The sequence below is a fragment of the Panthera pardus genome, unplaced genomic scaffold (genome assembly GCF_024362965.1).
Source record: "Panthera pardus isolate Hobbes unplaced genomic scaffold, ASM2436296v1 HiC_scaffold_12, whole genome shotgun sequence".
In the NCBI taxonomy this organism is placed as follows: domain Eukaryota; kingdom Metazoa; phylum Chordata; class Mammalia; order Carnivora; family Felidae; genus Panthera; species Panthera pardus.
The window spans coordinates 40,696,350-40,721,356 of NW_026526677.1; the positions used below are offsets into that span (position 1 = coordinate 40,696,350).

A 25,007-nucleotide genomic window follows, 5' to 3' on the forward strand; every position below is an offset into this window, starting at 1 on the left:
CACTTGTTGCTTAAATCATCTCCGTCATCTCTGGCTGGGGACCTGCAGAGTCTTAGGGTGACACCAGACTTGAGGAATTAAATAATCACAGATATTTAGGTCCTACAACAAAGGAACGATGCTACAAGTAAGATTACCTAGCAAGACAAGATATCAGGGGCACATTACATCTACGAGGAGGGTGGATAGAAATCCTTCCTTTACCACTGATTAAATGCCCAGAGAGTCAGAGAGGAGCAAGTCAAAGACCTACTGCTGAGTATTATGGCTTCAAAGTGAAGAGGTATCAGGGTCTTGCTGACCTTGAAGGAGAGTCACAGAGACCTGCTGGTGCTGCCTTATTCTCTAAATCTCTGGCGGTCTCCTATAATGTTAGCGCTATAAGGAAAGGCAAGAGCGTTCAAGCATTTCCTCCAACCTTCCATTTTATAGGTGGGGAAACTGAAGCCCAGAGAAAAATAAATTTCTTACCCAAGGTGAAACGACTGTCTAATGGCAGAGCCAGAATTAAAACTCAAGAGTTCATTTCACTGAGTATTTAATAGTTTGGCTGGGGAGGGGTGGTTCTTTAGCAATAACCCTTTGGATTCAGGAAAACCTAAACTCTATTGGTGATAAGACTGATCTTTTCAGAAGAGATTATTGATTTTGACATCTTTGCTCCAGAGAGAGAGAGAGAGAGACAGAGAGAGAAGACAGGGAGGGAGGAATGATGGGAAGGGAAAGGAAAGGAAGGGAAAGAAGGGGTGGGGAGGGGAGAGAAGGGGAGGGCAAGGGAGGGGGAGGGGAGGAGCAGGGAGAGGAGAGGAGGAGAGGGGAAGGGGAGGGGAGAGATAGGAAGGGAAGGAAGGAGAGGGAATGGGAGAGAGAAGGGGAGGGGAGAAAAGGGAAGGGGAGAATAGGGGAGGGGAGAGGAGGGCAGGGCAGGGAAGGGAGACCAGAGTTTTCTGCTGGCCCTGTCTCCAGGCAGCCTCTGGTGCTGCTGTCTTCCTAGCAACAAAAGCTATGCTGCATTGTTTGAAGTACTCATTTTTTTTTTTTCAAAATCAAAAGATGAAGGATAAACTCCCAAAACAAAAGGCATTTTTCTTCCGAGGGCTTAGATAAATCATAATTCAAGGACCAAAGAGTCAAGGGTGAGCAATCCCTCAAAAACCACCTGCAGAACAATTATGCATTGTCAATAGCAGAACGCATTTCCAAAGTGCCGACGTGGAGGGCCTTGGAATCGTCATATTCAAGGGCCTCACTTTACAAAAGAGGGATGTGTGATTCACAGAGGGGAAGGGGTAGGGTCGTAACTCAAACGCTTTCAGAGGCCAGGGAAATGAAGCCAGCTGGGGACAGACAAGAGACATTTTGGTCATGTCACAAAAAACACATCACTTTCCTCCTTAAGAAAATTACAGATGAAGTCTGTGGACAAGTGGCAAATAGCACACGCTCTGAGTAATGGGGAGAAGACTGGGGACTGCAGCAGACTGGACACGCCCCCCTTCAGGGGAGCGGCTGCTCTCCAGAGCCACTGGTCACGGTCATGTAGGCACAGAAGCCTGAAGTTGCCAGATCTTCTGGTATTTTTTTTAAATATAGATTTGTACTGGAAATGTCTTAATCTTTTTTTTTTTTTTTTTTTTTTTTTTTTTTTAATGATGACAAGTAGTTTGATTTAGTTGCAGTCCAAACAGAGCCCTTCTGGAGTCTGGATTGAGCCACAAGTGTTTGGTGTGTGCCCTCTGGACTGGAGTACTGTGGGATGGCAGGGAAGGGGGCTTCTGGGAAGCCCCGTGCTCTGGGTTTAGCTCAGCCAACCACTTCCAGGAATAGTTTTTCTCTGGCCTCTGTTTTCTCATCTGAAATGTGAAGGGGATGAAGTAGGGGATTTCCAAGTTTATCTGGCAGTCTCTGGGTTTCTGAGTGGTCTTTACAGACGGAGGCTCTCACTTAGCAAGGCATTCTGGGTAGATCACAGGGCCTGGAGGCAAAAGGTCCACACACGTCGCTATCCCTCCCTGTCCCTGTCGTACTGGAACTTCAAACACCACACGTCTAAAACTGAGCTCTCATGTCCCACCCCCAAATGGCTCCTCAGCTAGCCTTTACCCACAATGTAGAGTGCCGCACCTCACCTTGTTGCCCAAGTCAGAAACCCTGCCCTCATCCTAAAACCTTCCCTCACCCTCCACCGTCAGCCAACCAGCAAGCCCTGTCAATTCCACTTTTTTATCTGTCAACTCTGTTCACTTCCTTCCATCTCCAGTGCCAACCTCCTAATCCAGGCAGCCATGCTTTTTCACCTGAATCACCCTAAAATTTTCTCCCTTCTGCCATTCTTATCTCTCCAGTCCATTCTTCATACTGGCAGTCAGAGTTGTCCTCATACGACACAAGTTCCCAGCTTAAAATCCTTCTGTCGTTGCCCTCAAGACAAAAATCCAAACTCCTTAACACGAGGCGCTTCGTTTTTCTTTTTTGTTTGTTTTGTTTTGTTTTTTCTGGGCTTGCTCATGCTCTAGACTCCTCTGGCCACTGCCCCAAATGCTCTGCCCTGGAATTGGTGAACTCCTGGAGAGAAAAAACAAAACAAAACAAAACAAAACTGAGGCTTGTCAACCAAGGAGTTCCCAGAACCTAGCACAGTCCTGACCCCTGAGAGCCGCTTGCTGCTTGATGAAAGGAGCCAATGGATGGATGAATGAGTAAACGGAGGGATGAATGAAGGAATAGATGGTGAATGAGCGAGTGAATATATGAATCCAAGGACTCCTCCACCTACTGTGTAACTCCAGAGCATATGCCCCCTCACTTTCCTTACCTGTAAAAATGCCTGATCTTACTTACAGGTGATTATCAGGAGCAAATTAGACAACAGGTGTAAATGACCTTTGGAACCTACAAAAGCAGAATGTAGACGTTAGTTGCTACATGCCTTCTCTGTGTTTCACTTTCCTAGCTCACTACCTACCTCAGTTCCCGCCTCATAGCCTTAAAGTATGAGTGAAATTCGCTAATGTATGTAACATGCTTTGAATAGTACCTGGCACACTATAAATGACTAAGTGTTACTATGAAACGATGATACTGAGGAATAATCTATACAATCCTCTGAGGTGCCAGATGTAACAGACCTTTTTTGGCTGCTCTTTTGGTAACAGATGCCTAGTTTCCTCTTGGGTGAAGTCTGGAGAGGACTGTCAGTCAAGGTGTGCCCTCCTCTAGCCGGTGGGGTAAGTCTACAACCAGAACCCAGCCAATCAGATTCTCGCTTTCCCAGGACTTTGAGTCTTGAGTGGCAGGAAGGAAAGAACACCAAGTCAAGTGCATCTCCATGGTGACATCTGGATGTGACTGTGGAGATGTTCCAACCCTACAAACCTACAAACCTGACTCCCACCTTTCCAAGCATGGTCCTTCAGCCTTCTCTTCCATCCACAAGCTCCACCATGGTCTTCCAATAAACTCCCCTGTGCCTGTGTTAGCCAATAGTCACTTCTGTGGCTTGTTGCCAGAAAACCCTAGCCATCACTGCTCTGGGGTCAGGAGACAGATCAGCCATTAACACCCTGTGTGACCTCAGACAAGGAATTTCTCCTTACACTCAGTATACTCTTCCTAAGGTGGGGGGGGGGGGGGGTCTTAACTGGCTGGCTATTACCAGCCAGTCAGCAGAACCATCTGGGGAACTTTCTTAAGATCAAATGTCACCCTTTCCTACTGAGTCAGACTTTAGGGGCGGGGGGTGGGGCACCCGAGAATCTATATTTTTTAAATAGATCTCCCAAATGATTCTGAGATGCAGCCAGCCTGGGAACCACTGGACTTGACATCCTCTGGGGATGAGAGCAGAGGGCCGGAATTCTCAGTGCTTCTCTGCTGCTGCTGCTGCTGCTGCTGCTCTCTAGGATGCCACGTTCAAGTCAAGTCCCATCACTCTCCCCAAGCAGAAGCCTCCTGTAGCTCCCAGCACGTTAGAATGAAACCCAAATTCCCCCAGCTTCCTCTATCACATCATCTCTCGCTGGCCTCCCTGCTGTGCCTACAAGAGAAAGTTCTGCCTGGAAAGCTCTTCCCCTACTCCGCATGGTCAGCTCCTTCTTGTGACTCAGGTCTCTGCCCAAATGTGATCTCTTCTGAGCAGCCTTCCCTGAACACCCAGTCAGAAGTGGCCCTCCCCCTGCCTTCACTCTCCATCACCTCGTCTCTTTTTCTTTTCCTTCATTGCTCTTACCACTATCCGAAATCATCCTTTTATTTGTTATTTCAACCCGGTCCATAGGCAGTGTGCTGCCACTAGAATGTACATTCCATGAGAGCAGGGAAGCTAACTGTCTTGTTTTCTAACAGGGACGCAGCCTCTAGAACAGTGGCCAGCTCAGAGGAGGCCCTCTGTAAAACATTTGGCGAATGAATCTGCTTCGTAGGATCCCAGAGAGAGACAAAGTTCTGACTCCCACTCTTCCTGACACAAGTGTTTCTATGTTTCTTCCTGGGATTGGCAGCCAGGTGTCCTTGGCCTTCACCTTGAGCTGACAGGCTGGTGTCTGCGGCTCCCAGAGGCTCGGCCCGGATCTGAAGCCAGCTCCTACAGCAAGATCACATCACACCCCAACCCGCATCCACCCCAGCAATTGGTCTCGGCTCAGCTTCTCCTCTGACAAACCTTGTTAACGTCCTTGGCTTTTCACTCTTCGGGCTTGCAGCCAGGAAATATGACTCCGGAGGTGAGCTCTTAGGAACACAAAGATGTCCTCTCCTTTTAAGTCAATTATTTCACACAAATGCTCCGCTTTTAATTTGCCCATCATCTCCGTCCCCACAGCATCTGCTCCAAACCCCAAGTCCTTGGGAATGCTACTTGGAAACTATTCCCAGACCCCTAAATGAATTACCTTTACCAATTTAGCTGTGGGATGATGCCCAGCTTTTGTCAAGAGACCTCATCAAAATCAGCTCCATGAATCTCATGTATGCATTTGCTTAACAATGACACTAAGGTCATTGGCCATGGGGTCCGTAAGAGTCTACCATCAGGAAAAGCTTCCTGAAGACTTGTTCTGAGAGCTTAGTGCTAGAGTTACCTTGAATTCTGTATGGAAACGAACAGGAGAAAAATAAAGAAGAAAAGAAAGGAGGAAGGAAGGAAAGAAAATATGAGCTAGAAAAAAAAAAGTGACCTACTTTGCCACTTTAGACATCTTGGTCTCTTTTTTCCTCTCTGAAATAGTCATTCAAGCATTCAACAAAAATCTATCTATATAGCAGGCATTGTCTGTGATCCTTGGGAATCTATCAAGTGTTCCAAACAGTCAATAGTGTCTGCCCATGTGGACCTTGTATTCTAGTGGAAGAAGATGGACGATGAAACAGTGAGTATATAAACAGTTAATCTGTCTAATTTAAAATTAAAATAAATAAAATTCTTAAATACAGGTATTAATGAAGAGTATATTAAAGAATACCTTATGGCATATCAAACATACGATTCAGTTTACAGATTACCCAGTATGTTAGAAGGTAAAATGTGCCATCCTTGAAGGAAAAGGTAAAGGGGTATGGGGGCAGCTGAAGCGGGAGGAAGAATCAGGCTCCGCTATTAAGGAGAGTGGTCAGGGTGAACCTCATCAAGGAGGTACGCCTGAGCTAAGACTTGAAGGCTGGGAGGGCATTAGTTCCATGTGCTAACTATTTCCCTCTCTTTTTGACATCCAAGAAGATCAGAACAGGCTTTGAGGCTCCATCCCAGTACTCTAGAAGCCCTTATGGTCTGCACATTGGTGGTCTTTTGCCCCTTGGAGAGGCAGGGCAGGACAGGGGTGAAGGGCATGAGTTCCAAAATCCAGCTAGATTCAAATATTGGTTCTATTGCTCACTAGCTATGTAGCTTGGAGCTTCATAGCTGATCTCCCTCGCCCTCAGTCTCCTATGCCTCAAAATGAAGATAATAGTAACACTGAGCTGACAGGGCTCTTTTAAGGATTAAATAAAATAATGTACACAAATTCCTTTGCACTCAGGAAGAGCTCGATAAGAATCAGCTGTAATTACCAAGGCTTGGTCTTCTCTCTCAAAGTTTATTTACATTTTCCTTGGTCCTGATTCTCCATCCTTATTGATATTTTAACATTGTTTTATGGTTTCTGCTCCTGTGGTAAGCTACCTCAAATCCTTTGTGGATTGGGGTGGGTTATAAATAAGTAAGTAAATAAATAAAATCTGGATAGGGGAACATTTTCACTGAAGCAAAACATTTCATTATCAGTAGAGTGAATTCCAAGTGAGACCAAAAGCAAGAAATATTGACTCTAATCTCTAAGAGCCCATCAAAAACCACCAGGAAGACACTCTCTGGTTACTCAGACCATCTTTCTTTCCTCCTTCCCCTCCTCTTTCGCAAACCTTTCTTCCTCCCTTCCTCCAGAGAGGGTAAATGAGTCACACAAAATGACCCAATAAGCCTAAATCCTCCCAATGCCCCATCGACTTCATTGCCGTGGGACTCACAGAATTCTCCTTCTTCTCCATCAGAGAAGAGAAAGGAAATAGGTGGTCTCACTCTCCACGCCGATAGGGTTAAGACACAGACAGGTGCTGCTCAGGGCACAGAGTCAGATATCGGCCAGAATCTCACTCCGGCCATTAATTAGGGAGTACTGAGGCCATGGGGAAGCCCCTGGACCTCTCTGGGTCTGCTTCCCAGTTGGTAATAACAGTGCCTCCCTCCTAATGTACTCATGCAGATGAAAAGGGTGAACACAGGGACATAACATGGAATATCTTGTTTTTAAAGCCTTTAATAAAAGTTAGACTTTCCTTCCTTAACTGCACCCTAGGGTACCCCTCGCTGGACAGTGGGAGTCTGAAACTCTACAACAGGAAGAGAATGCACAAGACAGAAACAAGGTAAGAAGACTAGTTTAGCTCTGTCCCTATGTGATAGAAATGCCCTACAAGGAGCAAAAGAGATCATTTTTTGAGCCTCTACTAATTCGTAGGTATATTCATATAGGTATATATCATGCAAGTATATTATCATATATATCATCACAGTTCCTCACAGCAACCCTTTGAGATGAACATTGTTTTCTTTTTTTTTAATCTTCATTTATTTTTGAGAGAGAGACAGAGTGTGAGCAGGGGAGGAGCGGGGGGGGGGGGGGGGGGGGACACAGAATCTGAAACAGGCTCCAGGCCCCGAGCCATCAGCACAGAGCCTGACGCAGGGCTCGAACTCACGAACCGTGAGATAATGACCTGAGCCGAAGTCAGACGCTCAACCGACTGAGCCACCCAGGCGCCCCGAGATGAACATTATTAATCACATCTGAAGCTAGGGCTGGGCTCGGAACCTAGAGCAGCCAGCTGCAAATGTCTGGGAAGCAGCACTGGCCTTCTGGAGTTGTCTTTCTGAAGGGCAACGACTAGCCTCCACCACAGGACATCCCAAGCACCATTGACAGAAACCTGTGAGGTCCTGGCCCTGCTGGACTGCCAAGCTTCTGTGACTTCTGAGCTGGGTTCAAAAAGAATCTGGGCCAGGCTGATCTTGCAGAGGCTCTCTGAGCCCTTTTCTTCCCCCACCCCCTCCATCAGCCCCCAGGGCCTTCACTGTTAAGGCACCCCTGCTCTATGAACTAGGGCTTTGGAATTAGCTAGATCTGAATTTGAAATACACACGCCCTCACATATCAACTGTGGGACCTTAAGTCACTTATTCATTCTGGTTCCTCTTCTGAAAATGGGGATATCAAAATGCCTGCCTCCCAAAGTTACCATGAAGATTAAATAGAGCAGCGCACTGAAAATACACAAAATGGTGCCTAGAGCATACTAAGTGTTCGTTTACGGTCGCTGCTATTGTTCCATGGACGCCATCAGGGAGAATCAGCCTTATGCTGAAGGACAGAGAAGATGCTCTTGGAGGGAGAGCAAGTCCTTGAGCAGCAACTGACATGTCTACCCACGCTTCCATACAGACCAACCATCACAGCCTGGTTATCAGACATTTGACCCTTCCCCTCACGCCACAGGCAACTACTTAAGGATAAGAAGGAGACCTAGCCTGCCTCTGTGCCCCTCCTAGGGAAAAAGACTAATCAAGATCCAGGCCTTCCAATCAATGCCTTTGTACACAAATATGTACTGATGGGAGAGATAAGAGACCCAGCCCTTTCCCAGGAGTTTCTAGTGTGCTTGGGGGGTGGGAGGTGGGGGGGGGGGAAGACAAGGAACTGCTGTCACAGCAGACAGGAATGAGTACTGAGTATCCCTGGGGATATGAGTGAAGGCCCCATAGAGAAGGAGGTATTTGAACTGGACCTTATAAACTAGGTAAAATACAGGGGCATGGCTTTCCAGGCTGAAAGCACAGCATGAACAAAGGTTAGAAATGGGAAAAATATAGTTTGTTTAGAGAACAGAATTTCGGTGAGCCTGGATGACTGAAACGCCAAAGGACTGAGGTGAGAGCTGGAAATGAAGGGCCAGGGAGCCACAGGAAACACACAACAAAGGTCATGACTACCATGGAGAAAATAGGGGGAGTAGGCCTACAATTTAAAATAGGATGGTCACAGAAGGTCTCTTTGAGGCGACACATTGAAGAGGTAAAGGATCAAGCCATGTGACTACCTTAGAGGAAGTTTCCAGGCAGAGAAAATAGCCGTTCGAATGTCCAGAGGCCACAGAGTGGGTGCCATGTTGGTGATGCATTTAAAAAAGCCGGTGTGACTGGAATGGTGGGAAGTGAAGTTAGAGCTCAAAGGGAGCCAGATCTTGAGAAGCCTTGCAGGCTGTTATAGGGGCTTTAGTTTTCGCCTGGATGAAATGAAGAGCCACTGTAGGATTTCCAGTGAAGGAGTAGACTTACGTTTGAAAAGGATGGCTCTGACTGCTGTGTAGAGAATCAACTGCAGGGGGCCAAGGGTGGAAGCAGGGAGACCAGTCAGGAGGCTATTGCAGAAATCCAGATGAAAGAGGATGGTGGCTGGAACCAGGGTAAGACCTGTGTGGTGGTGCGCCTCGGTTTCCCCATGTAGAAATGGAGCTTAGGATCCCGCTCTGCGTGCAGCCTGACGCCTCAAAAAGCCCCCATCTGGGTGGAACATCTGGAACCTCCGGCCAGCAGGGTGCCAGCCTGAGGAATATGTAGGATTGTGGGGTGCGTGGGCAGCTCCTTGCGCATCCCGGCCCATGGTGCCCCTGAGAAAGCCAAGACAGGTGCGCGCCCAGCGGCGAGCGTCAGGCGGGAGAGACCTGGTGGAGGACGGTCTTGCTCCCTAGAGACTGAAGAGGGAAGAGTGGGAAGGCAGGTGCCTCCTCCGAGCCCTGAAGCAGGTCCTGGGCACCCGGCGCCGTGTGCGCCCGGGTATGCAACCACTCTGTGCAGGTGTTGGCATCGTGCGGGCAACATCGGGGAGCGCCACCGCACCCTTTCCATGCATGCCCCCCCACCCCCCACGGCACTGACCCCTTTGTCTCGCTTTCCTCTACCCCCATCTGTCTGTACGTCCCGCATTGGGTTCGGTGCGCACGGCCCCGCTGGGGTCCCTCTGGCGGTCGCCGAATAGGCGCAGCCCGGGCCCGGGGCTCCCGTGAAGAGAAAATCATGAATGAAATGCATGCGGTTCTCCAGCTCCCCCGCCCTCCCTGTCCAGGCAACCTCCGCGCGGGGGCGGCGCGCTCGGGGACTCCGAGCGGAGTAGGGGGGGAGGGGGCTCCAGAGATCAGGGTCGGGGACTAGGGGTCCAAGATCCCGCCCCGCTTGGGCCCTGGGCGCTGCCGGAGCTCCCGCGCCCCGCCCGCCAGCCCCGCGGGCCCTGCGCAATTCCCGGGGAGAGGCGCCAGGCCGCCCGGGGGCGGGGCGGAGCCGGGGCTGGGGGGTGCCGAGCCGACCCGGCGGCTGCGCCGGCGACTCCGCAGCCCAAGCGCATTTGGTGGGGCGGCCGGGCTAGGGAGCGCGCACGGAGCGCGGGACGGAGCGCCGGGCGGACGGACCGACGGACGGACGCCCCCGCACACGCAGACGCACAGAGCTCGGCGCGGCCCCCGTCACACACACACAGACACACACACACAGACACACACACACACACACACTCGCGCAGACACACACAGGAACACACGCAGACACACGCACACTCGCGCGCGCACATCCTCCCGCCAGCCTGCCCGCCCGCCCGCTCGCCGGCGCCCGGAGCCCGCTCTGGCCGGTAAGTGCGGCGCCTCCGTGGGCGCCTTTGTGTGGGGAGCCGGTAGGTGGAGGGCGTGGGGTCCCTCCCGGGCGGCCCCACGACCGAGACCTCCTCCAGCCCCCGGGGCTGAGAAGCCGGCGCCCGCCACCGCCACGCCCCCATGGGGCTCCCTGCGCCCCCGGACTGGGGGAGGGGGCCCCGCGCCGGGGAGGGGTCCCGCCGCTGGGTACCGGGGAGAGAGCAGCAGCCACTCCCCACGAAGCTCGTGCACGGCTCCCGGGAAGGATCGAGACGGTGGTCCCGGGTCCGAGCCTCGGCAACCGAGGCTGGTGCGCGGCTCTTGGCTGCATTGCCTCTCCAGGGTCTGAAGCCCCGGAGGGAGGCTGGAGATCGCAGCTAGCCTGCTGGCCTGTAAAACGCGGCTCCCAGCCTTCCCTTCGTTTCGCCTCCCCCGGACCAACCGTGTAGCTTAAACAACCCGCTCCCCACCCACCCCCAAAATAAGCGCCCAGCGCATTCCCCTCCCCCAGCATGCCCCTTTTTCCTAGATGAGGCCCAGGCTCCTGCAAAACCCGAGACTGTCCGAATCAGAGCCCTGAGGGGCTTACCTTAGTAAGGATCACTGGCTTAGAGGGTCGGGATCAGATGAACCTTTGGAACTCATTTAATCCCCTCACTTTACAAATGGGGAAACTGAGGTCCAGTGAGGTGGCTTGACCAAGGTCACCAGAGAGTTAGTGACAAAGCCTGCATTCGAATCTAGGCTTTCATACTCGTTTTCTTCCTACATAATTCAATCCTATACCCATTGAAGCCCCTGAACCCCAAAATTCATCTGAGCTTCTTTGTAATTCCAGCCCTGTCTCTACTTGGAGCGGTAGGTGCCATTCATTTGCTACCATCCTTACTGGGGGGACGGGGGTAGGGGGGTGGGGGGGGGAGGGTTGGCCTTTAGTTTGCCTCAGTCAGCCCCAAAAGAGAGCTCTCTCATGCAAGCAAACACTCCAGGTTTGGGATTTAATTTGGGAGAATGAAGCAGCTCCAGGCCAGAGATCAGATTCCATAGTGTTGGGTTCTCCCAGGGGTCACTGAGCTTGTGTCCTCAGTTGGACCGGTTGACGTGGCATTCAGGAGTCCACCCCTTCCTCCACCTTGACCTGACTCTATGCCATCCCAGTCACTCTCTCCTCCTCCTTAAGGGCCTGGGTCTTCTACTCCAGCCGGGCCCTTTTCATCATCTCTTTGCAGAGGTCCCCAAGTCCTTGATGTCGGGCCACCCCTTCCTCCTTCATATCTGTTCAGTATGGCTCTTGGTGTTGCTGACAAAGCTTTGGTGGAAGCTTGAGCTACAGCCTCACCAGGCTCAGGTGGTAACTCAGGGCAAGGCTCCCCTCAAGGGCAGCTGGGTGTCCCCAGAGCTGAGCCCGGTGCCTGGCGCAGACAGGGTGCCCCGAGAGGTACGTTGAAGGAGTGCAAGCTGGATGGTGAATGGATGAAGTCAGTCACTTTTGAGGAGATTTCGTTGAATGAGGTGGTTGGCAAGGAGGGCAGTGTTCGGCTTCTGGGGGCCTGAGGCTCTCGTCTCAAGAGCTGCCTTCCTGAGTGGGGTGAGCAGCCTGGCACGGAGCAGAACCAGGATGACTAGGTGGCATAACTCCAAGGACCACCACCCATATTGTGGTCCACATAAATGGCTTTGTCCTCCAGAGCCGCCATTGACATATACTCTAAAATGAGTGGTACCCCTGGATTTTTGCCGAGCAGTGACTCCCACCCTGGGAGTGAGGAGATCTCGGTTCCAGGCCCAGGTTCTTCCTCACTGGCTGGACAGTTTCGGTAAATGCTCATCACCTCTCTGAGGGTCTCAGTTTCCCCATCTGAAAAATAAGATCATTGGCTTGGAAATTTTCAGGCTATCTTTTAGGTCTGAACTGTTGAAAGGGTGGGGTGGGGGAGGGGAGCACTTATTTATATAACTGCTGTGGGCCTGACTTTCCTCTTCTATTACTCTGTGAGGGAATAAAATGAGATGAGATAATTTATGTAGGGTACTTAGCGCAGTGCCTGGGGCACAGGAAAAGCTCCAGAATCGGTAGCTATTAATACCATTAGGGCCCCAGCTTTGTGGATATACCCTCTGCTTCTTCCCTCTTCGGATTGCCTGAGGATATGGGATTTTAGGGCCTCAGAGTCCCTCTGCCTCAGAAAATCTCTTCCCCACTGACCTATTCCTGGATTTAGGGCTCATCCAGCAAGAGACCTCCATGAAACCTCCCCGGGACAAGTCACACTTTTGTTTACCCGTTGTTTAGCTGCTGATCATGACTGAATTTAGTCATTTATTAGTGCCAAAGCTTTTTTTACGCTGTCACTTACATTTAATTCTCCTAACACACCCATGATAGTCATAGTGTGATTGTTCCCATTGCACGAATGGGGAAGTTAAGACTCCAGAGTTTAATTTATCTAAGGGTGCATACTTCGTAAGTCTCAGACCCAGAGAGCTGTGGGTTCAGCTCAGATCATCTGAATCTGGGTTCTGAACTCTTTCTTCTACATCTCATGTTGCCGGTGCTTTCTGACACCTGCCCCAAAAGAGAAACAGATGACCTTTGGGAAAGAGTTGAGAAGGATGGACTTTATATTCTTCCGGAAAATCGGGAACCGCTTCTTGGAGAAGCTGTGTAGCGTTTGAGTTGGGTCTAAATGATGAGTACACTAGAAGAAAGAAGGGAAAGTATTTCAAGTATTGGAAGCAGCATGAGCAGGAAACAGGCAGTGGGGCTTCTAAGGCACATGTAGAAACCAAAAGCAGTTCGTTCCAACTGGAGCAAAAAGGAGAACCGAGGGGTTGTGAGACGGAAAGCTAGGTAGGAAGGTGGAGGCAGTTTCTGGGAGGATTGAATGCTGACCTAAGGGATTGGTCTTTAGTTTCTTTTTTTCTTAATTTTTTAAAATGTTTTTTTATTTTTGAGAGAGTGCAAGCAGGGCAGGGGCAGAGAGAGAGAGGGAGACAGAGAACCCGAAGTAGGCTCTGTGCTGTCAGCGCAAAGCCCGATGTTGGGCTCGAACCCACGAACCGTGAGATCATGACCTGAGCTGCATTTGCCACCCAGGCATCCGGTCTTTAGTTTCTGGGTAGGGGAGAGATGTGATCAAGCCTGGCCATGAGGAAACTCATCCTGGCTGCCCTGTGGAGAACAGACTGGAGGGGAGGACTTGCTGGGAGGGAGCCCAAGTAGGAAATAATGACCGTGGTCTAGGTGAGAGATAAGGCGGGGGGGTGGGGGGGTGGGTTGTAAGAATGAAGAGAGAAAGGAGTTGATGCAGGAGGCCAGAGGGTCACCAAAATTGGCAGTTATGGGTGCTGGAGGGACGGAGGAATGAGAAGTGGTGGCAAGGTTTTGAGCCTGAGTGGGTAGGAATGTCATTCACAGAGCGAGCCCAGCAGGAGGAGGAATGGGGAAGCCTGAGTGGGGGCCATGGATCTGACGGGGAGCCATAATGACTCCTGCAAAGCTGGCTCACTGAGCACCCCAGACTGTCAAGAGCCAGTTTGTTCATTCATTCATTCAGTCTCCAGATACATATAAACATCTGTTATGTGCCAGGTTGTTCTGGGCTCTGGGGATACATTGCTGGAAAAGATGAACTTCCTGCCCAAGCTCTACCAAGGGAGACAGAAAATAAAACATAAGTAAAGATATGACATTTCAGGGGGTGAGCAGTGCTCTGGAGAAAAATAAAACAGGGTGGGGAGGAGGAAGAGTGAAGGAAGACTTTTGCCTTTAGATAGAATTGCCTTGGAGAAGGTGATAGTTGACCAAAGACCTAAAGGATGTGGGGAGACCAGGGGGAATAGCATTCTAAGAAGAGAAGACTGCAAGTGCAAAGGCCCTGGGGTAAGAATACCTTGGTGTTTTGAGGGGCTATCAGAGATAGGTGGAGAGGAAGTTTGGTAAGGGAAGAGGTAGGAGAGAGGGGCAGGGCCAGATCCTGTAGATGTTTACAGGCCTGAGGAATAAGAAATCACAGTGTTAATGAGTCCCAAGAGAACCAGAGTCCTGTTATTCTTATATTCTTGATGACTAGCAGGCCGAGCCTGACACGCAGCAGTGGCTTACTAAATAGTTGTTGAATGAATGAATATTAGAAATGACCATTTGTGTATGAAGCTTCATACCTCGGAACCATACGAACCCCTAAATATATTATGGGATAGTAAGCTGCAGTATGATCAAAATGATAACACTCAGATGATTTGAATGTGCTGTCATTCAAGTATGAGAAGCCCTCAGTTTGCAGATTTGTTCAAGAGCAAGCATCTTGGTGAGAATTTCTAACTTTGGGCTAATGTAGGGGATAAACTGTTCATGGCCAAATCTCCTTGTCACTGTGATGGCAAAAATAAAGACCCTAAATTTGTCCTTCCTTTGCATGGTGAGGTGGTTGTTGAACTCATTAGAGAGGCTTCCACATGTCTGTCTTAAGAGTGGAAGTGTTCGTTCCCCTCTCCTGGAACTCTCTGGAAGCCACTCAGGGGGATTTGTGGATTTCATGTGGGTGTCAGTTCCAAAGATTGTATGTTTCATCATCTGCCTAAGGGTGTTGCCTGGCCTTAAAAAATGAATTGTATTGTAAAAATAACATGACCATACTATAAAGCAAATGTAAGGTTAGCCATGGGTTTAGATGTCCCATTCTGTTTCTTCTAAAGATCAGTATTTTTTTTTTTCTTCCTGCAGTTTGTTTTACATATTTTTTTAAATTTAAATTCCGGCTAGTTAACATAGTTTGAGTTTCAGGTGTACCATATAGTGATGCAGCACGTCCATACAATGCCAGGTGCTCCTCGTGACAAGTGCAATCCTTAACCCCCCTCACCTGTTTCACCCACACCCCACGCCCCGCCCCTCCATTAACCGTCAGTTTGTTCTCTATCGTTAAGAGTCTGTTTCTTGGTTTGCCTCTCTCTAAAGGTCTGTATTTTTTAATAGATGAAATCAGCCCACATCTAATTGTAGTACATTGCAGTTTTCACTTAACATTGTATCAGAACTTCTGTGTTCCATCAGGATCTTCTTTTTAGCCTCAGTGGCTTTACTGTATTTTGCTTAACCATTTCCTCATCGGTCGATATAGAAGTGAACATCCTCAACCACAACTTTTCTGTCTCTGATTCTCAAGGCATCCGTTTTAAGCATCCTCAAGAGGGTAGATGATGGGACCAAGGGGGGTCTAAAGAGGGGCCCAAGGATAGGGGAAGGGGTGACTGTGGGAAAATGTGAGTTGATTTCATGGACACCAATGATGTGGCCCTGGGTCCTGGGGCAGAAAGAGAACAGGGGACACCAGAGCAAGAGCCAAGGAAAGGATGGATAGGGAGGTCATGAGTCAGGAGGCCAAAGTCAGTAGAGCATTGAGGGCATGGCAGAGTGGTACCCAGCACCCTCCGGTTCGAGACGGAGTCCCTCCAGCATTTTGTTGATTCAGTTCGGGGTGCTTTTTTAAAATTATGAAGTCCATAAAGTTGGCTCTTTTAACCATTTGTGAGCATACGGTTCCGTGGGGTTACGTACATTCACAGTGTTACACAGCCATCACCACCATCCATCTATAGAACTCTTTTCATCTTGCAAAACTGAAACTCTGTTCATGAAATAATAATTCCTCATTCCTTCCCAGCCTCTGGTAACCTGTACTCTACTTTCTTTCTCTGTGGATTCACCTGTTCTCGGTCCCTCATACAAGTGGAATCACGCAGTATTTTGCCCTTTTGTGTCTGGCTTGTTTCACTTGGCGTGATGTTGTCAAGATTCCTCCATGTTGTGGCATGTGTCAGAATTTCCTTCTTTGTTAGGACTGAGTAGTATTCCATTGTACGTATATACCACATTTTGCGTATCCATTCATCATCCGTTGATGGGCACTGAGGTGGCCTCCAGCTTTCGGTTACCATGGACAGTGCTCCTATGACTGTTGATGAACACGCACCTGAGCCCCTGCTTTCAGTTTTTTGGCTATGGACCTAGAAGTGGAGGTTTAACTTTTTGAGAAGCCATGGGGGCTTTTATTAAAAAGGATTCTTGTGGGCCCACCATAAAAAAGGTCACTGACTGAAGTCTTAGGAGTTTGGAGTCTGGGAAGAAGCCATGAACGTTTAAAAAGTAGATTTTTGGGGGCACCTGGGTGGCTCAGTTGTTGGGTGTCTGACTCTTGATTTTGGCTCAGGTCAGGATCTCATGGTTTGTGGGATAGAGCCCTGCATCCGGCTCTGTGCTGATAGCGTGGAGCCTGCTTGGGATTCTCTCTCTCTTTCTCTCTGCCCCTCCCTTGCTCCCAATCTCTTTCTCTCTCTCTCTCTCTCAAAAATAAATAAATAAACACTTGGGGCGCCTGGGTGACTCAGTCAGTTAGGCATCCGATTTTGGCTCAGGTCATGATCTCACAGTTCGTGAGTTTGAGCCCAGCGTCGGGCTCTGTGCTGACAGCTGGGAGCCTGGAGCTTGCTTTGGATTCTGTGTCTCCGTCTCTCTCCCCCCGTCCCCCACTTGCACTCTGTCTCTCTAAAAATAAGTAAACATTAAAAAAAGTTTCTTAATAAAATAAATTAAAAAGTAGATTTTTATGGATTCTGCGTGGCCTTAGAGATAGCAGAGAGGAAAGAAGGCAAGAATGGAGTACAAATGAATCCAGCCTCCATTTCTGAAGAATTACTGTGATGTGGAGACATCATGGGTGGAAAAGAAAGCTCTCAGGAGAGGTCTTAGTGGATGCAGTTCATTCATGCATGCAAGTATTTACTGTGCCAGGGAATCCACACGGCCACAAGGACCCTGCCCACAAGGAGCTTACAGCTCTTAGGTGTGCCAGAGAAGTAACCCGGTGATCGTGCTCCATACTGCTGTGTGCTATGATGATAATGATAAACACTGACTTTTTCTGAGTGCTCATTATATTATCTCGCCTAATCCTCATAACGGTTCAGTACAGAAGGTCTTTATTTCCCTCGGCTTACAGACTCCAAAGGCTTAAGGAACTTGCCAGGAACACACAGTAAGTCAGTGGCAGAGCCAGAATTCAGACCAAGGCAGTCACTGTCCTCTCGTGTAGGGCCAGTGGCTGTGGGATCACAGGAGAGACACCTGCCCGGCATGGAGATCAGAGAAGGCTTCCTGAGGGAAGGGGTGAGGCAAGCATTTGAGTGTAAGTCAGCTGTGTCCTTCTTTTGCCCATGATGTCAGGAAATGGTTTTTTGTGGCAGCAGTGTCCCGCCCCACTGCCGGTGACCTGATCTCCCAGGGCGCCCCTCCTCCCTGAGACTCCATTTCAGGGGAAGATGATCATTCATCATCCGTGGTGCTTATCATGAGGCCTGGAGGCCAGACGGGGGGCATTTCCTTTTCCCTCTGACATCAACTGTCTCTGACCACTCAGGCTAACCTCCTTTCAGCCTCTTCTGGGGGGCCTCAGAGGGACGTGCAGGGCCCCTCCTGGGCCTGAGCAGCTTCAGGACAGCAGGCTGAAGTTGACCAAACACAAAGCCCCAGAGTGGCAGTGCCGGTCATAGGTCATTCTCCGCCATTTCACTGCCCTGAGATGCCTGGATCTCATGGGCTCCCATCATGGCCAAAGCCCCATCTTCCCCAAACCCAGAAATGGGCAGTTCTCTCTGCTCTGTAAACCCCTGGTGCTGCCTGTGGCCTGCACCAATACTTCCCAGTAGGGCCCCTCTTGGCCTTTGAGTGGGAGAGCTCTTCATTGTGAAAGCATCCCTGGCCCCGTCCTCTAAATGTTGCCAGCGGCACCCTCAGTCGTTGTGACAACCAAGAGCGCTCACACGCATTTGTGAGATATATTTTATGGGGGGACCTTGGGTGGCTTGGTCGGTTAAGCGACCAACTCTTGGTTTCCGCTCAGGTCATGATTTCACGGTTCTTGGGTTCAAGCCCCACATCGGGCTCTGCGCTGACGGTGCAGAGCCTGCCTGGGATTCCCTTTCTTTCCCTCTCTCTCTCTCCCTCCTGTGTACTGTCTCTCTCAGAATAAATGAATAAACTTAAAAAAAAAAAAAAGAGGGGCGCCTGGGTGGCTCAGTCGGTTAAGTGTCCGACTTCGGCTCAGGTCATGATCTCACGATCAGGGAGTTCGAGCCCTGCGTCGGGCTCTGGGCTGACGGCTCAGAGCCTGGAGCCTGCTTCCGATTCTGTGTCTCCCTCTCTCTCTGCCCCTCCCCCGTTCATGTTCTGTCTCTCTGTCTGTCTCAAAAACAAATAAACGTTAAAAAAAAAAATTTTTTTTTAAAAAGATATATTTTATGAACAGGGAGACATACAGACCCTAAATGTTGCCTTCAGTGAGTCTTGGCAAGTGAATGAAGTTATGGAACCATCACCAGGATTAAGATGTGGCACATTTCCAGCAGCCCTGAAAGTTCCCTCTTTCTCCCTTCCAGTCAGTACCTGCCCTCGGAGGTTAACTGTTGCTCCTGGTTTTGTCATTCTGGATGTTTTACCTGTTCTTTTTTTTTTTTTTTTTTTTAATTTTTAATGTTTGTTTATTTTTGAGAGAGAGAGAGAGCTGGGGAGGGGCAGAGAGGGAGACAGAGGATCTGAAGCGGGCTCTGCACTGACAGCTGCGAGCCCGATGCGGGGCTTGAACTCACGAACCGTGAAATCATGTCCTGAGCTGAAATTGGACACTCAGCCTATTGAGCCAACCAGAACGGTTGTGTCTGTTCTCGATCTTCATATGAATCGTATCATAGATGTGGTCTTTGGTGGAATACAGCAGTTTGGGGGATCCACCCATGGTGTTGCACCCCCAGCATCACTGACACGGATTTCTAAATGCCAGCTCCAGTGGCGATACCTGCCTTCATCCTACTGAGAATAAGCCACCTCCGGGTTTAAGTCCGTACGCCCTAGCCTGCTGCACACAGCCGTCTGCCGTGGCGTGTGAGTCCCCTCTGCTGCCCACTCTCCAGCTGCACCAAGGTGCCCTCTTTCTCCTGCCGCCCTGCTCTTTTCATCTCTCCTGGTCTTTGCCCCAGCAGTGTTCTCTGCCTGGAATGCCTTCCCTGCTGTTTGCCAAACTCCCACTTGTCCTGAAGATGCTCGTCGTCTTTCTGTGCAGCTTCCCAGACCCTCCCATTGTGCCCTCCTAGGCACTCCTGTAAGACAGCCTCAGTTGACATTTAGCACATTAAAAAGAATTTTTTTTTAATGTTTGTTTTTGAGAGAGAGAGAGAGAGAGAGAGAGAGACAGAGTGTGAGCAGGCAAGGGATAGAGAGCAAGGGAGACACAGAATCCAAAGCAGGCTCCAGGCTCCGAGCTGTCAGCACAGGGCCCGACGTGGGGCCTGAACTCACAAACTGTGAGATCATGACCTGAGCCGTAGTTGGACGCTTAAGTGACTGAGCCACCCAGGTGCTCCTGACATTAGCTCCTGACTTTTGATTCGATGCTCTAGGCTGGCAGCTGGCTGAGGGCAGGGACTGAGTCTTAGACCCAACAGAACCTGAGAGTAAAGAAATGGGTATAAAATCATAGCAGGCCTTGTCTCAAGATTGTGTTGGAGGCAAACTGGATTCACAACAACTGTGCAAAACAAATCTCAGCCACCCTCTGAAGCTGATAAAAGAGACACGGTGAGACATCTCTGATTATAGATTATAAATGTAGAGTGAAACTCACCGCCAGTGAGGCAGAAACCTCCAGCCCTTCCGCAGAGGATCTAGCATCATGGGAAATGGCATCAGTGGGTTCAAAGCAGTGTAGCTCAGGGAGCCAGGGAAGAGACCAGAGTCAATCAGGGAAGGCTGCCTGGAGGAGATCAAGTTCCAGCAGTTTTCAAAGAGTTACATAATCAGGGGATAATTCACCGAGAGCCTTAAAACATGATCCAAAGCCGCCTAGATCCATCCTCTTGTGACCCTGGTCCTGAGTCTCACATGGCTGCCCTTCCCTTTCCTTTCACTTTTCACTCACTTCCTTCTTTTTCTCCCACTTAGTCCCCCCTCCCTGTCTTCCTTTCAAATCTGAGTGTACAAGGAAATGCTGGATGCACATTGCCCTGCCTCCCATCCCTCTTCCTCTGCTCTGGGCTCCGTGTCGTGGGCCAGATAGGAGGAAGCCTGTCCTTTGCCCCTTCTTAGCCTGGGCAACTCACGGAAGCCCAAGTTAAGGGCAGGAGAGCCAGGGAGCAGCCCAGGGTGGGGTGCAGGCTGTTGCCAGATTCTGAGTCACAAATCAAATCCTGGGAGAAGAATTTAGCCAGAGGAGAGGTCAGCGGGCCCTGGACTCACTGGAGAGGCTTCCTGAAGGAGGCATGGTGCTGAAGCAGGCCTTGGAAGGGCCCGAGGCCACAGCTCAGACAGGAGGAGCAGGGAGGCCTATGCAGGAAGGAGGAACAGGAGAGACAAAGGCTGAGAATCAAGAGTGAGCGTGGGAGGTGGGGCAGTTTTCCTGGTGAAGGAGGATTTGGGGAATCCTGTGAAGTCAGCCTTCCAGCCCCAAGGGTTTCCGGGGCTGACGAGGGGGACCTGGAAACAGCCCGGGGCTCTCCAGAGGGAAAAGGAGTCTGTTCTGCTGGGGAGGCCCTGCGTTGTTCTCATTAGCTCCAGAAACACCTGACAGAGCCCGAGGAGAAAGGAAACCGACCTTTGTAGCTGATGGCACTGCCTGGTACAAAGAGCTGGAGCGTCTCCTGTGCGGAGTTGACTTAGAGGGAGCCAGGAAATGAAGCTTTGAGCCAGGTCAGCTGTGATAACGAGGAGGCTGTCTGCCTCGGGTGGCCTGGTACTTTCTGTACTTCAGTCACTTGCACTTTACCACCACCCTGCAGCAGGCAGCTCTGTTGTTCCTGCGGCCCAGAGGAAGAAACTGAGGTTCAGAGAGGTTCAGACATTGGCCAGGGATCCCATGGGGAGAGGGTGGCAAAACGCACAGCGTTTTCAGCCGGGTCTCTCTGCCTCTCAATCCATCCTTCTTCCGAGTGCCATGATTGCTCTAAGGTGTGTGACCTCAGAATGGCCAGCTGTCGTGTTTCAAGGGATTCTACCCATAACTGAGGACCTTTGTGGACAACCTGTCCTGGGCCCCAGGTCTCCAGCTGTGCAGTAGCACGAGGCACTGAGAGGACTAACTATCCTTGGCCCAGGACCAGGCTCTGTCCCGTCTTCTCTGTTGGCCATCTGAGCAGGACTAGAGTGACACTTACCTGCGCCCGTGCCAGTCCCTAACCCTTCCAGGTGCCGATTAGCTCCTATACGAAGTGAGGTAACGATACCTCTTTCACCAGGTTGCTGCGAGGGTCCAATGAAAGAAAGCATTGGAAAGCGCTTGGCGCATAGTAGGTATGCGGCTGATGTTTATTACATCTGAATTCAGGAGGTCAGACCCGCTTGCATTTAAACCTTGACTCCTGGTTCCATCTGGTCTCTTTCTTTCCCATTCCATTATACCCTCTGTAGTCTCTCCCGGCAAAGGAGCCTCAGACCTACCTGTTTCCAGATGCCGCCTCTGCCTCACCTCTCTGAGGCCCTGCATCTGACTCTGTTTTCCTGAATCTTTTCACCAAATCCTAAAGTACCAGGGTCTTCCCAGCCTGTGCTGTCACTGCTGGGGCCAGGCCTGAGCACAGTAGGGTTAAATCAGAGGCAGAGGTGGGGGGACTCTGGCCCTCACTGTGGGGTGTGGCAGGAACTGGAGTCCTCACTAGCTGCAGCGGGTGGGTGGGCAACGGGGGAAGCGAGGGACAACTCTCCCTCACTCTGAACTCCGGCTCTCCCCTCTGGAAGTGCATACAGGCCCTCCGAGAAGTGGTTTTGTAAGTGATGAAGAACAAAGCAGATAACACATGGGACCATCGTGGACGATCCAGAGCAAGGCAGAGGCACAGCTAGTCCGGGCCAGGGGTGGGTGGGCATCAGGGACACCTAGGGCTGAAACCAGAGGTAGGTTAGATACCAGCAGCACAAAACCGTTTGTGATCAGGGTGGATGTGGTGACCCGACACAGGCTAAGTGAGAATGCTGGTTCCAGGTGGGTTGGGGAGAGAGTCGCAAGAATGGACAAGGCCTCAGTCCTAGAAGGCAAGCGACCAAGGCAGAGACTGCCTGCCAGGGCATCAGGCGAAAGGCCAGGTGCTGGGACCAGGCCAGGGTCAGAACCAGACAAGCAGCAGTGAGTGTGGTTAACAGCTCCCAACAACCGTTATATCTGCTAACTCTTCCAGAGGATACAGTGTGCCAGGCATTCCTCCAGGAGCTTTAGCGATGCTATTTCAAAGGTGAGAAAACTGAGGCACAGAGAGTTGGAGTAAAACTCCTGACCTCCTCCAAGACTGGCAGCGTGACCCCTCACATTCATAGCTTGAAATCAGCCACCGTGGGATCATTTACACCAGGGAAATTGGCGAATGCCACTCATCAGGGCTCTGAAAATTCATTTATTTATTTACTTTCCTGAGAATCAATTTATCAGCATAACACAAGACTTATTCTAGAGTCTCCGTGGACCTCAGCTATGTGGGGAAAGAGGGCTGTATTAACCGAGAAACAGGCAACATCTGACATACAAGATGGTGGCAGCTAACGGTTTTGGGAGTTTACTGGGCCCCGTTCTAAGCATTTTCCGTGTATCTTGTATCAAAACTTCTGGGAGGATCAAAATTCACTTAATCTCCTTAAGAATCCTTTGAAGTACACTGGTTATTCCCATTTTACAGGTGAGAAGACTGAGGGCATAGGAAATTCAAGGATCTTGCCCAAGACTGGGCAGCTACTGAGGGATCTGGAGCTCATACTTGGGCAGTCCAATCCCAACGCCTGTATTTGTGTGTGTGTGTGTTTTGTAAGTTTATGTGTTTATTTTGAGAGAGACGGAGCACTAGCAGGGGAGGGACAGGAAGGGAGAGAAAGAACCCCAAGCAGGCTCCACGCTGTTGATGCGGGGCTCCAACTCATGAACTGTGAGATCATGACCTGAGCTGAAACCAAGAGTCAGGCGGTTAACTGACTGAGCCATCCAGGAGCCCCTGTACTTTGTGTTTTTTAGTGAGCCATTTATTCATGCTCGGGGTCTAACCTGCTTTTAATTTAGTTTTTCAAGAAACAGATCTTGAATATCTGCCTGGTGTCAGATAGAGTACAGGCACGGGAGACGGGGAGGTCCGTGTCCGAGGCCCTACACTTAGTGGTTTAAATAAACCCTGGGCCTCGGGTTGAGGCAAAGTGAGTTTGAAGCCTGGTTCTGCCACTTACCAACTGTGTGACCTTGAGCAATGACTCAGTCTCTCCAAGTCCCAGTCTCTCCGTGTGTAGGAGGAGGACGAGAACTGTGTCTAGTTGGTTGGGTTATACTGAGGAATCTGCACTCGTTGTAAAGCACAGGTTTGTGCACAGATACCCCGAGTGGGTTGGGGATGCGGGCACCAACAGATCAATTCTGAACAGAGACGTGAGAACCGAAGACGGAGTGCCCAGTTCTTCCTAAGGGACTCAGGGACAGTTCTGCTGAAGAGATGACGTTTGAACAGGATCTTAGAAGGGGCTTACAGAGCTTTCCAAGCAGGGAAGGGAAAAGGGAGCTTTTCTAGTGAAGGGAAAAGTATATTCCAAGGTGTTACAGGTAGGCGTGAGCATATAACTGAATGGAGATGCCGGAACACCGTCACAAGAGGTACGATCGTGCCTTCGCGCTGCTGATTGCCTGTTTTCCCCTTTAGTTTACAGCTAAACTCTGTAGCTGGGGCTTGGGAGGTGTCGAGAGAGGGCACAGAATGAGTGTTTTTCAGAGTGCTGGAAAACATGGTTAAACCAGATGACCTTTAAACTCTGAAATCTTCTACTGATTTTGGTGGGGGCGGGGGGGGGGTGGCTCACCACACAAATAGGGCCACCCACAGCAGATACTAATCACCAGAACTGGACGTGGCCTCTGTCAGTAACTGGCTAGGGTGGGAATCCCCCCACACACCTGGAGATTGGGCGGCCTTTGCCAGGCTCAATGGACCAAGGCCTTGTTTCCCTGCTGCTGGGAGCGCCCTCTGCTGGTCCCTTGTCACTCCCCTCCATCCGCCTCATTAAATCCACCTTGACAGCCCTGAAATTGAACTCGACCTTAAGGCCCTTCAAAGCCATTAAATTTGATTCTCTTGATTTTCAGTTGGCACTCCTGAGACTCAGAGGAAATGACTGGCCCAAAGTCACAAGGTGGTCTTGGGCAAGAGCCCAGGGCTGCTGGGTCCTTGGCCAGTGAGTGCATTTGTCGCTTCCGTAATGGAACACGGCTGCCACCATCACCTACACTCTTCACCCAAACCAGTCTCTCTGGGCTGCTTCTTCACACGGGGAAACCTGAGGCCACAGGCCAGGGCAGGACTTCCGGTCACTCCCATCATGGGGAAGGCACACAAAGCTAATGGCCCCTCAGAGTGAGCTCATTCAGGGCCCTGGGCAGGAAGACAGGCACGCTAGCATCCACCCCTCTGGGTCCTTCACTAATTTGCCCACTGTGTGAGCCTGGAAGTCACTTGGCCCCCAAGCCTTAGTTTCTTCATCTGTAAAATGGGTTGCAGCCACATAGACCTATAGTGTGGATTTTTTTTTTTTTAAAGAAAGTCTGCTGATGCATTCGTGTCCACTCTCTTACTATTTTCAGAGCATTGTTTTCAACAAAGGCTGAAAGCCAGAAGAGAAGGGAGCTTAGGAATATGGGTGGCAAGGGGCAGATCTGTCATTACTAGCTGTGTGGCCTGGGGCTGGTCACTTCACTTCTCTGAATCTCCATTTTTTTCATCTAGAAAACATGGGT

At 50.2% G+C, this 25,007-nt stretch overlaps 1 protein-coding gene and 1 long non-coding RNA gene across 4 annotated transcripts in view; one reads left to right on the plus strand and one right to left on the minus strand.

The window, feature by feature from the left end:
• Window positions 1-1,645: 1,645 nt before the first annotated feature.
• LOC109271234 (uncharacterized) lies at window positions 1,646-9,754 on the minus strand. Its single transcript, XR_002081890.2, has 4 exons — window positions 8,867-9,754; window positions 4,890-5,086; window positions 2,816-2,892; window positions 1,646-2,565 (listed from the first exon to the last, which is right to left on the minus strand). It is a non-coding gene; the product is annotated as an uncharacterized LOC109271234 (long non-coding RNA).
• Window positions 8,977-25,007, plus strand: part of PTPN5 (protein tyrosine phosphatase non-receptor type 5) — a 55,843-nt gene continuing 39,812 nt past the window's right edge. For 2 of the 3 annotated variants that reach the window (XM_019456499.2, XM_019456501.2), the window contains exon 1: window positions 9,954-10,208. The gene's annotated coding sequence lies outside the window, so the exon portion shown is untranslated. Of the gene's footprint in view, window positions 8,995-9,953; window positions 10,209-25,007 lie in introns of those variants that run through there. The other variant, XM_019456502.2, reaches the window with a different exon arrangement.